A 13,099-nucleotide genomic window follows, 5' to 3' on the forward strand; every position below is an offset into this window, starting at 1 on the left:
TACAACTATTCAAATTAGGTGGCCATGACTAAATCTATAAGCCAAGAGCCATTTGATATTTCTTTTATGGCATAATTAGAGAAGACCCAGGCAACAAAGCAAAGGTTTAGGCATCCTCTAACCAGTGCGCGGATTCAGTCAGGTGGAGACCTGAGCAAGTTCGGTCAGGTCGTGACCATGGGTCCACCTCGATATATGTATTGTATATCCACGCCGTCCATCTGTTTTTCCAACTCATTTTAGGTATAATATGGACACAAAAGAAGATTCAAATCTCAGGCGAACCCACAACAGGAAACAATGGTGATTAACCATTAAAAACTTTTTGTGGGTCACAAAAGTTTTGGATCAAGCTGATATTTATTTTTGTTTTCCCTCACCCAGTTCTGTGTGACCTTAACAAGTCAGATGGAAAATAAACCTTACGGGGGAGCTTAGGAAGTTTTTAATGGTGGGCGTTCCATGGTTACTGTTTCCTGTGACGTGGTCCACCTGTGGATCCATTTTGATCTGCTTTGATTTGCTTTATTTTTAGGCAACGTCTTAAGATGAACTGGCCAAAAGGATGAACGGTCACGGCCAAAGTCGGCCAGACTCGAGGCGTGCATGGGCGAGGCATGCGTGGGCATTCTACCAGCGGATGCCGATTGCCTACTGACGCTGCTAGTAGGTAGTAGGTACTAGACAGTGCTAGGTTTGTAGACCCACCCAAATGTATGCATATTATCCACACCGTTTATTAATTTTTCAGTTCAAGCTAAAAATTAAGGCGGATCCAAATCTCCTACTGACCAGGCCACAGGAAATATTAGTGATTGAACATTGACTATTAAAAACTTATTAGGAACCACAAAAATCTTGGATGAAGCTGATATATATTTGTGTTTCCCTTCATTCATGTCTCTGTGACCGGACCAACAGATTCCATGGTAAGTAAACATTACGATGGTCCTTAGGATGTTTTTAATAGTGTGCGGTCAATTACCAATATTTTGCTTTGGTGTGATCTACTTGAGATTTTTATCTACCTTAATTTTTGGTTTATCTTTAATTGATATGGAAAAATAGGAAAAATAAGCATACACCGTGGATAAAACACATGCATCATGATGGGGCCATAGAGCACGTTCAGTAACTGCCTCACTACATGCAGCGTCAGTAGGCAATCCGTGTGGCAAACCCTGATTAGCGAGTATCTAGTGGTAAAATCTAAACCAACAACAATTTCACATTTTAACCATCTATTTTGATGGTGCCAATCAGAGAGTTTGGATCATGCAATTGTGGATAGTTTTTGTGTTATTAATCCAAATATGCCGTGGATCCATATTTTTGAACGGTTTGAATTAAAATAAATGTACCTCCAACTATGCAATTAGCTGTGTGTTGTTGCATGGATGCCCGTGCCCTAATCAAGCAATTCTTCTAAGGGTATGTTCGAGTGCTTTTTGGTCCAGAAGGCTTCGTACCATGACACGGTCGTGGGGAAAGTCCATGTACGTTAAACTTAAAGTTTTGTAACCTTGAAATGATTTTTTTTTTTAATTTTTTTTTAAAGACTAAAATGCTCATTTCTCATAGTTGTCACTTTGACGGCTGGCTGTTATCTCGAAAAGAGAATAGTTACTTAAAAAAAAAGTCATGGCCCGTCAAAAATTGAAATTTGGCTAACTCTTTGACCGATCTGTTCCATTGATTTTAATTAAATAGTCATGAACCATAGGAATTTTTTTTTAAAAAAATTTCTATGACTTATAATTACATTAATGTCGTGTATTAATTTTAAATTATTTTCTCTAATGTGGTCAATCTATGATGAGTCTTACCCTCGAACTTGAACGGATTATATAAAATTAAAACCCTTTATATGTGGTTGTGTTGGATTTACTTTACAATAAACCAGTGTGCCTCACATAAGATGTTGATGAATTCAAAACATGGGGCCCTTTCGCACGAGGGTAGTTTGGCAACTTTCTTCTTCCTATCTTTCTTTCTTCTTCTTCCTTTTCTTAACTTATTTTATAATTATTTTTTAAAAAAAGAATTAGTTTTTTTTTTTTAAACATTTAGTATGGATAGTGAGAGTTTGCAAAAAGAAAGATAAATGTTGTAAATGATGGAAGAATGTTATAATATATAAATGTGATAAACATTGAAATGGATGAAAGTTTTAATTGATGGATCTTTGTAATGAAAGAATACCAAGATGAAAGTATATTGTAATAGATGAATGTTACACGAAGGATCATTGATATTTACTTTGGATCACCAAAAATAAAAAGTGGTTTAAGAGCTATAAAACCTTGAGTTTGGTTTCTATAGACTCCTGCCGCAATCATATCATACTACTGAGCCACTTGGACAAAAACCCTATTTCCACATAAGTAGATTAATTAGGTAAGATACTGGATCCACCAATATGGGTGGGTGGGTGAGACCCTTGACTGTGGTGCTCATAGTAATGTATTTGCCTTAAATCCACACTGTCCAATCATTTTAAAAGATCATTTTAAGCAATGATCCAGAAAATAAATGTCACTCAAATCTTAGCTGGATCACACAAAAGGAAAGAGTTTTGATTGAATCCCCACCATTAAAATTTTCATAGATTCCACCATAATGTTTATTTGTCATCCAGCCTGTTGATAAGGTCATAAACACCAAGACAAAGATACCATACAAATATCATCTTGATCTAAAGCTTTTGTGGTGCATAAGAGGTTTTTAATGGTCAATCACCACCCTTCCGTGTACTATACTATGGGATTTGAAACTGATTTATTTTTTGCATCATGCTGTAAAATGAGCTTTTAATGCGGATGGATGGAGTGGATGTAATCACATACATCACAGTGGCCCCACAGTCAGCGGTCCCACCCACCTCGGTGGATCCGGGGTCTCACTTAATCCGCTCCCTGTTTTCACTCTCACGATCTTATACACGCGTCACCATGGCCATGTCTTATTGTCTGGATGCATGACTATTAGGTGAGACCCTGGATCCACGCAGTTCGTGGGGCTTACATTGATGTATATGCCTTAAATCCACACCGTTCAACCATTTTGAAAGCTCATTTTAGAAATTATACAAAAAATGAAAATGACTCAAATCTTACGTGGATTACACCACAGGAAACAGATGTGAACCATTAAAAACTTTATGAATTCCACTGGAATGTTTATTGGCCATCCAACGTGTTGATAATGTCGCAAACATCTAGATGAAGAGACCACACAAATATCATATTGATCCAAATATTTTCTGGCCCACAAGAAATTTTTAATGGTCATTCACTACTGTTTCCTTACTGTGGTCCATCTGGTATTTGGAACTACTTCATTTTGTGGATCATGATATAAAATGAACTTTCAATATAGATGGACGGCGATGGATGCAGTCAAATACATCATAGTGGGTCCCACAGTCACGGTCCCACCCTCATCGGGTGGATCCAGGGTCTACTCTAATCCGCTCCTAATATCTTACAGCTATAGACGGAAATATTCAATCCATAGCTATCAGGTATCCCGTCTACGGTGATTATATGTAGCATGGTACGTTGGATCATACCCATGAGTGCAGCCACTGTCAACAATGGCATATTTGTAACGATCCTAACCGTCCAATGAGTGCCTACTATGGTTAGAAACAATTAAAAGGCATCTGATTGCGGATAGCTCTTAACTGTTCGACTAGACTAGACGTCATCAAATGGATGATTAAGTGGTTAATCACTGATTCAAATTTCACCTGAAATCTGGTTATGATTGTTTATTCACTGCAACATCCAGAGTAGGGCTACAACATGAAGAATATAGATTCGATCAGAAAATATCCGCATGCAGTGGATAACAAGTTAATGCGTATGATTCAAAATACTCTGCCAATGCATCATATAATTCGCCCATTCTCCAAATACGAAGGCAGGCAATGTAACGTCGGGGCTAGGGTCACACCTAAATCAACGCTAAGAAATGGAGAGGTTGGACATTTTAAGTCCAGGAAACGAGGGTTGCCTAACAGTGGGCCCACCATAATATTTTTTACAAATCCACCCGGTTCATCGGATTTTCCATTTCATTTTAGGGCATGGCCCTACAGTGAAGCAGAGATGAAGCCCAAAATGGGCTACACGACAGGAAATAGTGGGATTGAATACTCACCGTTGAAACATCTTTGGGGGTAAACTTTGAGTTTTGGATTTGCTTATTTTTGGTCCATGTCCTAAAATGAGGTGAAAAAACACATGGATGAGATGGATTTCGACAAACATCAGGGTGGGCCACTTATGGTCGGGGTTGAGTGTGACTTGGCTGTGAAGAGGAATGAGACCATAAGGCCCACCTCGATGCATGCATTATATATCCATGCGTCGATATGCTTTTCTATCATATTTTATAGAATGGTCCAGAAAACGAAGAAGAGAGAAATTTAAGATGGACCACACCACAAGAAATAGTGGTTGTTGAACAGCTACCATTGAAAAATTTATAGGGTCCAGCTTAATGTATGTTGATCATCCAACCTATTGGCAAGGTCAAACAGTCCTGGATGAATGGAAAATTCAGATCCAAAACTTTTGTAGCCCATAAAAGGTTTTTAATGGTCACTAACCACATTTTCCTATGTAGATCACCTGAAATTTATCTACTTAATTTTTGACCACACGTCTTCAAATAAACTGATAAGACGGAATGAATATACAATCCATACATCGAAATAGATGTACTGCTAGGGTTATATTGGCCAGGTTATCAACGATCATAGTCAATGTGCCAACGGAGGTTTGGTGGACATTATTATTATTATTATTATTATTATTATTATTATTATCTTTGTTTCATTTTTTTTCCTACGTACACTCAACCCCCTCCACACGCACTCCCATCTCATATATTATGGTGCACTTGCACCGCAAGCCCACAATGATATTAGTAACAAATTCATTCTGTCAATAAGTTTTACCAACATATGTTTTTGACATGAGGTAAAGAATTCGATCCAATGCTCAAGTGGGCCCCAGGGATATGAAACAATGGGTATTGAATGTCCGCTGTTGAAACATGTTGTATTTTTAAATATTTTAAAATAATTTAGTGTTTCAAAATATCCATTGGCATGGGCTATGGCTGTGGCCATAGGTGTGCACGTGCCCTATGGATGTGTCCTTTTAATTTTTGTTTTGAAAAGTTGTGTCTTTTAAAGCCTAAAGGTCCACCAAGTGGGTTTAAACCCAATAGTCACAACCCTTTATGAAAGGGTGTCTTTTCAGAGTCTATAAATAGACTTCTACATTTTGGTTTTAAGCAGGATTAGAAAATCAGGTTTTCTCTTAAAAATGTGTTTAAGTATTTTCTAGTTCGAGTTAAGACTACAAGTGGTTCGAGCCCGTATACAATGAGTGTACCGTTGAGACCGGGTCATAGTTGTTGTATCCTTGAGGTCGATTGCTCTGGAAACCTGTTGCACTTGAGACGCTGTCCAAAGGAAGCAAATTCGATTTCAAGCTGAGTAAATCACGTCACACCTCGACTTCTATAAATTGATAAGTTTTCTATTTTCTCATTTTAATTTTAATTTTATTTTATCTAAATAGTTTTTTAAACTCCATATCCTAACAATTTTGAAATCGAATTTGTTTGAAAAACTATTTAAGAAATTATGGTTGCATCTATCTAGTTGACAAAACTCAAAATGAAACCACACCAATCCAATTTGTGAGTCATGACCTATGTAATCTAGAGTTGTCATATCCCATTGAATGGTCATGATCTTGTAGATACTTATTATGTAAGTTCTTTGAACCATGTGTACAAAAGTGAATGTATGCATCGACTAAGAGTGATTAGAGAACTTTAGATCTTGATACCTATAAATGAGAATGGTTAGACTATAATCAAAGTATGAGAGGCTTGGATTTTTGAACAATTGGCCAGATTCGTTGTAACCCCCGTTAGTATAAAGTATGATCCTTAAGTTATCAGATGGGTCAGGTCAAGATTATCTTGGTTACTAGAGCTATAATCTACACTACGCAAAAATTGTGAATTTGCGACGTATTTTTGCGATGGACTTTGTCAGTTGCAAAAATCACTTACTTTAACAACGGATTTAATCCATTGCTAACAGAAAAAAGTCCGTCGCTAAGCCCTTCTCAAAAATCTGGTCTAAACGTCATGGAATTTTGCGATGGACCAAAATTCGTCGCTAAAATCTGATTTACAACGTATTGTGGTTCGTCGTAAAGTAGAGACGGACTAAATCCGTCGCAAATTTTGATTTCGCGACGGAATATGATCATCTGTAAATTCCCACCCAGCTTACCAGTTCGCGACGGTTTTCAATTGCTTTTGCGACGGATCAAGGTCCATTGTAAAAGGACTTTGCCCTAAACATTAATTTTTTTTTTCATTTTTTTAGAATTTGGTGGAAATTTATGCTTTTTTGTAGTCTAATAATTGTTTTTAATAGAATTTCAGTGGTTTAATTGTATAAATTTGTATATAAGATTATTTTTTAACAATTGATTGAATGCAAAAAAAAATTGTTTTTATAACATTGTGTGGAAATTATTATTGTTTTTTAATTTAATACTAATATTTAAATGATTTGTAATATCGCATGAAAAAGAATATTGAGAAGTTTAAAAAATTTAACAATGTTTGAGAAAAAAAAATTAGATTTTGAAAAAATAAAAATCGGGATGTAATAAAAATCTATTTTGTGGGGAAGAAAAAAAGAATATTGAATAAAGTTGATAAATTTGAAAAAAAAAAAAGAATTTGATTTTGAGAAAAAAAAATAATATCCTGAAAAATAAAATTAAAAATATTTAAAAAAATATGAAAATTTTCACAATGTTGAAAAATAAAAATATTTTGAAAAAGAAAATGAGAGTTTGTATTTTGAAAAATAAAATAAGATTGAGAAGTTTGATAAAATTGACAAGTTTGAATAAAGTGATTTAAAAAAAATAAAATAGAGAAGTTAGAAAGAATTAAAATTTTAAAATAAAATGATATTAAAAAATGGATACTTTATCAAAAAACAAACATTTTGAAACGAAAAATAAAGAAGTTGAAAAAATTTGTGATTTTGAAAAATAATTGAATATGTTCAAATTTTGAAATTAAAAGAAAATGTTATTTATAAAAACACTAAGATTTTGAAAAAATATATATATCATTCTAAAAAAGAAAATTAAAAAGTTGAAAACAAAATGATGCTTTTGAAGAAAAAAAAAATCGGCATTTTGGAATTTTTGGGAAAAAAATTAAAATTTGTGAAAATTTTAGAGATTTTGAAAATAAAAATTCAGAATTTGTATTTTAATTTATTTTTTGAAACATTTTATAATAAAAATGATATTTTGTTAAAAGTTTTCAAAGAAAATTTAAGAGAAAAAATATACATTTTGAAAAAAAATGTTATTTTTAAATGGAAATTGAAATTTATCTGTGAAAAAACAAAGTATTTTTTAATAAATTATTAGGCACATCCACTAATTGAACATTTAATTGTTTTTGGACAATCAAATTAGTTCGGATTGAAGAGTAAATAACTTCAGTTGTTTAAATCAAATTTCATTCAAATTGTTGATCAATCTTGTATTCCCAATATCTTTCTCATATATAGCTAGCCTGATCAGGGCGAGTAACTAGTTAAATTGAGGGTATTAATGAGTAAAATAGAGTGAATGGACCAAACATATAAAATGGGCTAAATATTATTATCAAAATTGTGACCCAACTTATTGACCACCTAAGAATTGATGTTAGTAAGTTTTGTGGGCCCCCATCATGATGTGTGTCGAACATCAACACCGTGCATTTGATGTGTCCCCTTTAGGTTATGAGATATCTCAAAAATCATCTGTATACGAAACTCAGGTGGGCCATACCATCTAAAACCATGTGAAGACATCCTAAAAAATATAAAAGCACTTGGTGGGGCCCACATGAGTTTTGGATGTGGCTAAAACTTGGTCTGACCCCTCATCCAAGTGGAACACACATAATGAGTGGGTTGGATATGTGAATGACATTTAGGCAGGCCCAATATATGACTATGAATGTTTTAAGGAAACCCCTCTCCACTACGTTTAGGTGAGTTACTCATTACTCTTACTAGAGTAAACTTTGTGGGGTCCATCGTTATTTATTTATTTTATCCACTCCGTTCATCCATGTTAACAGATAATGTGAGGTCTAAAGAACAAAAAGGAAGCATATCCAAAGCTCAAGTGGACTACACCACAGGAAATAGTGTGATTAAACCTCTACCATTGAAAATTTCTTAGAGGCCATAGAAGTTTTGGATTAAGCTGATGTTTGTGTTTTCTCTTCATTCATATCTTTTTGATATTATGAACAACCTTTAACCATTTTTGAACAATCTAATCAGTCCAGATTGAAGAGTAAATAACTTCAAATGTTTAAATCAAATTTCACTTAAATTGTTGATCAATCTTGTATGCCAAATATCTTTCTCATATGTAGTATGATTGGGGCGAGTAACTAGTCAAATTAAGGATATTGATCAACAAAATAAAGTGAATGGACCAGACATGTAAAATGGGCTAAATATTCTGGTCAAAATTGTGACCTAACTTATTAACCTTGTGAGAACCTACGAATTAATGTTAGTAAGTTTTGTGGGGCCCACCATGATGTGTGTTAAACATTAACACCGTGCATTTGATGTGTCCCCTTTAGGTTATGAGAAATTTCAAAAATCATCTGTATACGAAACTCAAGTGGGTTATATCATCAAAAACTATATGAAGACATAGTAAAACATATCAAAGCACTTGGTGGGGCCCACATAGTTTTGGCTGGGGTTGAAACTTGGTCTGAACCCTCAGCCAAGTGGGACACACATAATGAATGGACTGGATATGTGAATCACATCTTGGTGGGCCCAATATATGATTATGAATGAAACAGGTCCAAGGCTTAAGTGGAGCCCAAAGTGGTCCACTACTAAAAAAAGCTGTTGGAAATACCAACGGCTAAAATCCGTAGCTTAATCATAATCCAGGGGTCCACGTTCAATCGCTACTGTGTTCTTGTGGTGTTGATCACCCGAGACTTATTTCGAGCTGATTTTTTGGTATGAAACTTAAAAGATTTTTTACAAATGGCCAATTTACGGTGTGGATTAAACACAAACATCACGGTGGGGCCCATAAAGCCCTGCCAGATCCAAAGTACAAGCCACGGTTGTCATTTGTACAATGAATGGGTGTGAGTTTTGCAATTTATGTAAAATAGTGGTGACTTGTTCATATAAAGCACGGGTTTGACATATGGCTATCAAGACCATCCAAATAATGGATCTTGTTGTATATGGTTTATATTTATACTTTTCTTATGTAATAGTATCTTAACCATCCAATAAATAGATTCTTAATTGTACGGATGTGAATAGAGTTTATTTTATAAATTATGGAAAACGCTCATTTTTTGAGATTTGAACTCTTACCCCATTTCAGCATAGGAATATTTCCAAATCCCTCTTTCGACCGCCTTTTCTTCCTATCCGTTGCTGTTTTCGAGCACTCTCTTCATCTTGCAAGCGTCCTTCTGCCTTGCGGTGGCGTGATGATTCAGACCGTTCATCCAGTAGCTCGTATCTAGAAGCCTTGAATCCTTCGAGCGCCCTTCTTTCGAACGCACATTCTTAGTGATAGGAGACGATCATATTAAGTTTGTGTGGATGATGAGATGTCTAACGATGGTTTGAGAAGAGGATTGCTGATGGTCCACATTCAACCTGGACGTGTGACCTCCCTGGCAAGTGGAGTGGTCTGATTTTTCAGACCACGTGGTGTGCAGTGCGGACTGTGGAAACCACCTGAGGCATTGCTCGGATGTCACACTATTTATCCGCCAGCCCACTTCGATCTATGTGGTGTCATTCACGCTGTTTATCCGCCAGCCCATTTTAGAACGTGGCCCCAAAATTGAAGCAGATCCAAATAAAAGGTGGACCACTCCATATGAAACAGCTGTGATTGAACGCCTACCGTTAAAAACTTTGAGGGCTCACTGTTAAATATCAGCTTGATCCGAAACTTCTGTGGCCCACAAGAAGTTTTTAATGGTCAATCACTATTGTTTCCTGTGTTGTGGTCTACCTGAGATTTGGATATGCTTCAGTTTCATGTCTCACATCTTAAAATGATTTGGATATGCTTCAGTTTCATGTCTCCGTATTTTAGAAACAGAATATGAAACATGTGTGTCTGAAGATTCTAGAACAATTTCTGATTCAAGAGATGACAACTTTCTAGGGATGACTAGATTAACGAACTTTGTTAAGTTCCAAAAAAAAGGAGCAATACTTGAGCTTCTTCAAACCAATTGTGATGGTAATTAGTCACCGATTTCAACTGCTTCAGGAACAACCTTCAGTGATAGATATACCGGAAGCTCACCTTCAGGTACTACAACTCCAGTTTTGAATGGGGAAATTGGTGGGTTCTCAGGGATGCTGAAATTGAGTATACCTTGGAAAAAAGGTTCTTTGGACATTCGCAAGGTGGATGCAGATCTTACTATCAATCCTGTGGTGTTAAGGCTTCAGCCCAGCACCATAAATTGGATCATGATCTCGTGGGAATGTCTCAAGCATGTGGGTATTGATGGAAGAAGTGATATGCATCACCAAGTCTGCCTTAATTCTGCATCTTGTTACCATTCTTTTAGCCAACACTGGTATATGGAACTGGAGCTGTTCCGTTTTCAGTGCAATAACAGCTGCATCCAGCTTGGCTTCTGGGTCTGTGCATATCCTGTATGGTAAGTACTTATTATTGTCGGTATTCATTCTTCCCTTATGTTGTAAGTATTACTCATTGAATTATATCAGTTTCATACATCATCAATTGCCTCTTGGCCCTTGCTGTACACATCTGCCTTTCATTAATTCCCTTTTTTGTTTGTAATACGGTGGTGCATTGAAAGGAGATACCCACCATCATTTGATAATTTTGTCACTAACACACATGTGTTATATCTAAATCGTTGATTTGTTTTGTAACCTTATTTTATGGCATGGGCCTAAAAATGATGCAGATCCAAAACTTATGTGGCCCCAAAGAAGTTTTTAACGGTAAGTGTTTAATCCCCATTGCTTTCTATGGTGGGGTCCACTTGAGCTTTAGATCTACCTAATTTTTTGGCCCATGCTCTAAAATGATCTCGAAAAATGGGTGGACGGTAGAGATATAGCTCACCCATCATGGTGGGACCTACACAACTTACTAACCTTGAGTGATATTAGCACGGGACCCGATACGATTCCATCCGGCCTACTTCCAAGCTTTTCCACTCTTATGTTGTAAGTATTACTCATTGAATTATATCAGTTTCATACATCATCAATTGCCTCTTGGCCCTTGCTGTACACATCTGCCTTTCATTTATATACTTATGGTACCTTTGGACTACTGAATTGTGTCCCTCTATGATCAGTTAGCTCATGTATACTTTTTTCTTCATTTTTTTGAAAGATAACTGGAATTTTATTAAAAAGAAAACCAAAAACAAACTACAAACAAACCAAGCCAGGGCGCCAAGATAGCGGCCCAGCTGAATAACTAAAATCTAGAAAGCCATCTCATTTGGGTGGGAACTCATTTCTAAGTTTGGAAATTGAATAACTAAAATCTAGAAAGCCATCTCCTTACATTTTGCATTAGATGCATTTGTTCCATCCTTGTTGTCTCTGGAGTCACTTATGCCATTACAGCATGATCTTAAGTCTTGACATTTTTCTTTCTTCCAGAAACTTCGTGTAGTGAGTAAATCACTTGTGGGTTTCTTTTAAGCAACAACTATCGAGTGCCTTAAGCTGGCTGGATTAACTATATCCTGATTTTACAAGCAGGTGGTGACAGTGTCAAGTGAAAAGCTATCACCTGCAAGTCCAGATATCCTTGAGGGTGTCGATGATCTTATTCACCTTATTTACCTGAATTAGCCCTCAGATCTCTACAACCTTCAGTACAAATATTCTCATGAAAAGATTTATGTGAGCATCATTCTTGATTTATTTATTTTCTGCTTAGTGTGATGTTGGTTCCACCTCCATTGCCTTTATTGACTTCCTTTCCCATTTTCAATAACAGTAGATAATGTTATTTCAGCTTCCATTGAATCAAGGAGGTGGCGAGGTAAAAGCATGTATATTGATGCCGAGGGCACTTTCAGGCCACGAAGGCTCTTACAGATTGCAGACATGTGCCATGGCTTGGGAATATTTTTAGTCTTATACTAGCAGTGTTAGATTGTTAACATGATAAACATTTGAGTTGCAGGTTTGGATTGAACGGTGCTGATGTTTTGGAGAATGTAGCTTATGCTAGAGTTTATAACACTGATCATCAGTCACGCCTTTTGCTGGAAGCAGCTTTGATGATAGTGGAAAGCAGGTATATTTCCTGTGCTGATCGCTGTTCATCTACCTAATCTTAACAGATTTTTTGGCATGCCCATGATCATGAAGATTTATTGTGGATTTTACATGTTTGAATAACTATACTGGCAAAAATCAGGAACATTTCGAAAGGAATAACTTGCACAGTATTTGGATATGTTTGTGGGATCTTAATCGAGTTCTCACAAGACATGATTTCGATGCAAGCGCTATGTTAAGCCCACATCTCTAGAGGGTGGACCATCTACACTACCAGATTAAATAGCATGGCATGCGTGGTAAGATCCAAGCCATCCATCATGTGGGCACCACTATGTAAATGCCCTTGCCTAAAAATCAGGTCAGTCTACTGGTAAAGTGGGTTACAGTTTATATGAACAAAGGATGCTAAAGGACTTGGTAAAGTTTTTCTAAAGTGCCAATTGTTTCTAACCTTTTTATGCAGCGATGAATTGACCAGACTAATTTCTAACCTTTCAACTTCACCTAATGCAGCTTTCTAATAATTCTTGCTTTTGTTACTGCAGCCATTTAAGTTCTTTCTTTTGCAGGCAGTGACTCAAAAAAGTCTCTCTTTTTGGTTGCCCGTCCATCAAAAGTTTCTGCATTCGGGAAGCTATTGTAAGTAAATCTTCAAGTGTCTACTAATTTATTTCA

Source organism: Magnolia sinica, chromosome 18 (assembly GCF_029962835.1).
Source record: "Magnolia sinica isolate HGM2019 chromosome 18, MsV1, whole genome shotgun sequence".
Classification (NCBI taxonomy): Eukaryota; Viridiplantae; Streptophyta; class Magnoliopsida; order Magnoliales; family Magnoliaceae; genus Magnolia; species Magnolia sinica.